Consider the following 5,468-nt stretch of genomic DNA (forward strand, 5'->3'; position numbering starts at 1 on the left):
CCTCGTCTGTTGACGGCGCGACTGAACTGGAGCGTGTTGTCCTCGTCTTTTCTCAGCAAACTCAGCAACTCAAAGAAACTCCAAACAAACGGTGAAAACTCCAAGAATCGACTGCGATAGCGAGCAGTCGAATAGAAAACACCAAAACCACAACAAACACGAACTATGGTTGGGAATCACCTTTTATACGGCCCCACGATGGGAGCCAGATGATCCTGCCAGTTGACCTAGCGCAAGAGCGTTGCCTCGTCACGATCTTCCTCACCAGCTTGACACCGCGTGCCCTTCAAGTCCACACCACAGATAGCCTCTCTGAGAACCTGAAAAACACAAGGTGGCGCCTCTGCGGCCGGTGGCGCTTTGACACTCAAGTCAGTGACAAGAACACCCAAGAAACTGAGAGAAAATATGCTCTGTTAGACCGTACTAAAGGCACACAACCCTAGTAGAATGGCCGTAAATGAAAACGTACCTCTGCAAATTCTGTTAAGTTTACCTTTATAGCTAGGTTTCTTCTCGCTCCAGGCCGTTATGCTTTTGGACGCGTGGCTCGCATCCAACCCTGCACGTGTCACCATCTGGGCTGGGGTCGCTGGTTGTACCCAGCCCTACACGTGTCATCATCTGAGCTAGGATAACTCGAGCGTCATTTCTTTGTTGCTCCCAGCCCTACACGTGTCATCACCTGGGTTGGAGTAACTGATAGCATACAACCCTACACGTGTCGTCATCTGGGTTGGGGCAACTTGAACGTCATTTCTGTGTAGTAACTAGTCGCGCGGCTAAGTCCTCTACTCAAGGAGTAAACTAGCACGCGACGTGCTCTAGAACACCACCTGACAAGGCGAGTATCGGGTGCAGCAAAGCGCACCATCTCCGTGATATCGCTTGTCGCTTGATGATCCCTCCTTATCGCAGCGCCATGCATGTTCTGGCTGAGGAAACCTTGCCTTCAACGAATGTCCACTCTGGGAATCCTGTCGCTGATAGGCAAGCTGTCCCCTCAACCCAAACGCCCTTCACGCCCTATGCTGGCGCAACAATCGCCTCACTGGAGTTGTACACTGATCCTGCCTGTTGACCAGGACGCAAGAACCTTGCCTCGTCAGATCTGGATCGACTCTGCGCCGTGTTAGCTTCGGTCCTTCTCCTTGATTCGCCTCAAGAACCTGCAAAAAGACAGAACGGCGCCGCTGCGGCCGATCACGCTCCGACGCCCAAGTCAGCGACTGAACCACCAAATACTAAGAGAAAACTCAAGAACTCTCTGGAACCGTGCAAGATTCTCTCTCAGCATACTCTAGTTCTCGCAAGCGTAAAAGAAGTAATCTAAAACGCGCGCGTACCTCAGAAGTTCGTTAGAATCTCTTATATACCTGTGCACTTTCTCTCTGCTGACAGTTACACATCTGGACACGTGGCTCGCATCCAACTGTACACGTGTCACCATCTGGAGCATCCTTGACTTGGGCGCCACTTCTTATTCGTTAGGCTTTTGGCTAAGTTACTTACGCATGAAACAACTCAGCGCATAGCTGCCTTGGAGCGTGATCTCTTCTGCGTGGCGAGTATGGGTGCCTTCATACACACCTTCCCTGTGGTCTCGCCAGCCGCCTTCATGATCTACTTCACTTGCTTCATCGTGCTTGATCCGATCGGTCATCGGTAGTCGATGACGTCAGCATCAGAGAACCACGTGGACCGCTCGCAAGGTGACACGTGGACCAGGTGGCAGAGAGGTAGGGGGACGATCGCCAAGAGAGGTGATCGGTGGTCAGTAACCAAGTTACCACCGACAGATCAGGCGGCAGAGAGGTCGGGGGATAGATCACCCAGAATGGTGATCGGTGGTCAGTAGCCAAGTGACCACCAGCAGACCAGTTCCCAGACTCGCGCCTGGAGGCAGAGCGCGAGTAGCGAATAAACACTGATCAGTCATCGGGTGTATTGTCATCGGGGTCTCGTGTTACACGCAGTTAAACTGGGACTAAGGTTCCCAGCGAGAGCGTTACGCATGGACCTCGCATGAGCACACCTCAAGGAATCATGCACGAGAGTGGCCTGAGGGAACTAGTAAGCCGGTCAGTGATTGGTGATTCCCTCAACCCATTACGTGCGTGTCATCCAGAAGGGTAAGTCGCCTACACAGAGAGTAACGTTCGGTGAGTGCGCCTAGACCAGCCACACCCGACGACCACTCCTAAGAGTGTGCAATTTACCCAGATAAGAGAAGCATCCTAAGTTACTCCGCAAGGGCGTAGCTTAGGCGGACAAAGAGAGGCGCTAGAGCCCTTCCAGTAAGTGACACGTGTGTGGTTAGATGTGAGTTGCAGGCCTCCACGTGTCACCATCTGAGAGGGGTGCGGTCCAGAAAAAAGAGCACTCCGTACCGCTAAAGGTACAGACAGGCGCAGCCAAGCGTAGACATGCGCAGACTCTCACGCTCCCCATTGCTGATTCTGAAGGTACGCTTTCTCTGAAAAGCACGACAGGGTTCTGACACATGCCAGAAAAGCATAACAGAATTCTGTTATGCCCAGAAGCAGGGAAAGAGAGATAAAAGGCAGAATCAGAGTGAGAGTGAGGGGGTAGAGAAAAAACAGAGTGCAAGTTTTTCTCACACACACATTTTTACTAAGTTTCCAGTTTCTGGTGGTTCTGTTGAACTAACTTGATCGTCGGAGTGCAAACGGCCGCTAGAGGCGCCGTCTGTGTATTTTGCAGGTCACACTTTGAAGACATCTGAGAGAGAGAGAGTTCAGAAGGTGATTCTTCAGGAGACGCAGTCGCGAAGACAGGGCAGAAAGTGTTACGAAGCGATTCACCCACGTTCAAGTTGCCGGCAGGATCATTTGGCGCCCACCGTGGGGCTGAGTGAATCGTTGTCCCATATATACCACAGTTTTAAAGCTCACCAGAGTTTTATCAGTTTCTCTGATAGAGAAGATGCCTAGAAACAGACAACCATCACCTGCGCCATCCGCTGATGAAGGAGCTGTGACAATGGCGCAGGTCCTGGAAATGGTGCGCACACTGCAGGATAACGCTGCAGCGTCGAAAGTCGAACAAGAAAGGATGCAGACGGAGTTGGCCGCGTCGCAAAGCAGGAACGACGAACTGAATCGTGTCAACGAAGAGTTGAGAAGAACGCTGCAGGCGCAGAGGGAGCACGTTGTTGACGAAAGGGTGTCTAGGCAGCCTTCACCTCCAAGGGCATTTCCCATGCCATTCTCCCCTGAGATTATGGGAACCATGGTGCCTTCCAACCTGGTGGGGGTAAAAGCGTCGTTCAAAGGGGTAGAAGACCCGGAGGGGCATCTGACGGCATTCCACACCCAGATGATGTTGTCTGGGGGCTCAGACGCTGTATACTGCAAGATGTTCATGAGCACACTGAGCGGAATCGCCATGGAGTGGTTCATGAGTTTACCGGAAGGGCATATCACGTCGTTCTCTCAGTTCTCGAAGCTCTTCATTGAACAATACATCGTCAACAAGGCACCTGCAGTGGTGTCCTACGACCTGTTCGACGTGCGCCAATACCAGGGGGAGTCGCTGAAAGACTACCTCAACCGTTTTGGAGCACAAGTGGTTAGACTACCCAGCAAAGATGAAGATATGCTTGTGCACGCGTTTAAGAAGGGAGTGCTGCCTGGCCCTTTCAGTGAGTCTCTCATCAGGAGCCATCCCAGCACCTTTGCAGAGATCCGACGGCGCGCGGTGGCGCACATAGTGGCAGAAACAGAGGTTTCTGAGAAGAGGGGAAGTGCTGCACCACCCAGACCGCGTGGAGGGCAAGGAAAACCACAGCAAGCAAGGGTGCATGAGGCCAAAGAGGGGAAGAAGGTGCGGGAAAAACCTCGTCCCTATGCACCAGGCAAAGACCAGAGTAAGGGGCGGGCAAGGGAGAATAACGCACCCCCGAGATACAACTTCATGGTGGGGTTGGCGGATCTCATCGCCCTTCCCGCCGTAGCAGCAAGACTACGAGTACCAGAGAAGACAGACAAGGTACTCGGAAGGAAGAAGAATGAATGGTGTGAGTTTCATCAGGCCTTTGGACATACGCTTCATTCCTGTTTGGCGCTGGGACACCAACTGACAGAGTTGGTGAAGTCTGGTTTTCTAGCAGATTAACTGCGGGAGCCACAGGGTGATCGCGCGTCAGGATCCCAAACTGGAGAGCAACAGCATGAAGTCCCTGTGCATGGGGAAGTGCAGACGATCGCTGGAGGCTTCTCTGGTGGGGGATGCACAGCTTCACAAAGAAGGAGATACACTCGATCTGTGATGGCGGTAGATGCAGTGAATGAGAGTCATTACCCTGAGGTGGACATTGTCTTCAGGAAAGCTGACCTACGAGACGTTGTCCCACACGACAACGACCCTGTGGTCATTTCTCTCATCACAGCAGGAAGACGAGTGCATAGAGTACTCGTAGATCAAGGAAGCTCGGCGGATGTCATGTTCTGGCCAACATTCAACAAGCTACAGTTGTCCCCTGATCAGTTGAGACCGTATACTGGTTGTCTCTACGGTTTTGCAGGGGATCAGGTAGAAGTGCGGGGATACATCGAGCTGAGGACAACGTTCACTGACGGAACGGCAGCCCGCACGGAAAAGATAAAGTACCTGGTGGTGAACGCCCCTTCTGCGTACAATGTCCTGTTGGGGAGGCCAACGCTCAATAGACTGGGCGCAATACCATCGACAAGGCATATGAAGCTGAAGCTGCCGTTGATGGAAGGGGCCGTGATAACCATCAAATCGGATCAGGCTGAGGCCAGACGCTGTTATGAGAACAGTTTGAAGCAAAAAAGAAGTGTGTGCCATGTCACCACAAAACCACCAACAGGCGTGCGCGAAGAGCGATTGGTGGTCAGGGAGATACAAGGCGCTCAGAGGATGGAGAACGCTGCGGTGGGGGGCTCCCAGGTGGCCCAAGTCGAGGAAGAGGAGGAAGGCACGATCACACCTCGCGAGTCAGGGATCGCGAGAGCGGTCATTGCCAGTGAGAGGAGGCCCCACCCAGCTGAAGGATGGGTCGAGGTGGACATCAGGGGAAGAAAATTCAAGTTGGGGGGATCCCTCATTGAAGAAGAGCGAAGGCTGATCATGGGTGTGATTGAGAAGCACATGAATGCCTTTGCATGGTCATCATCCGACATGCCAGGAATCGACCCCGATTTCCTTTGCCATCGTCTATCAATGGACCCCATGGTTCGACCGGTGCGGCAGAGAAGAAGGAAATTCAACGAGGAGAAGAGGAAGGTGATCCACGACGAAGCGCAGAAGCTCCTTGTCGCAAGGCATATCAGAGAAATCCAGTACCCCGAGTGGCTAGCGAATGTGGTACTGGTGCGGAAGGCAAGCGGCAAGTGGAGAATGTGCGTGGACTTCACTGACCTCAATAAGGCGTGCCCCAAGGATTCTTACCCCTTACCCAGTATAGATGCTCTAGTCGATAG

The sequence above is a fragment of the Phaseolus vulgaris genome, chromosome 8, assembly GCF_000499845.2.
Source record: "Phaseolus vulgaris cultivar G19833 chromosome 8, P. vulgaris v2.0, whole genome shotgun sequence".
Lineage (NCBI taxonomy): Eukaryota > Viridiplantae > Streptophyta > Magnoliopsida > Fabales > Fabaceae > Phaseolus > Phaseolus vulgaris.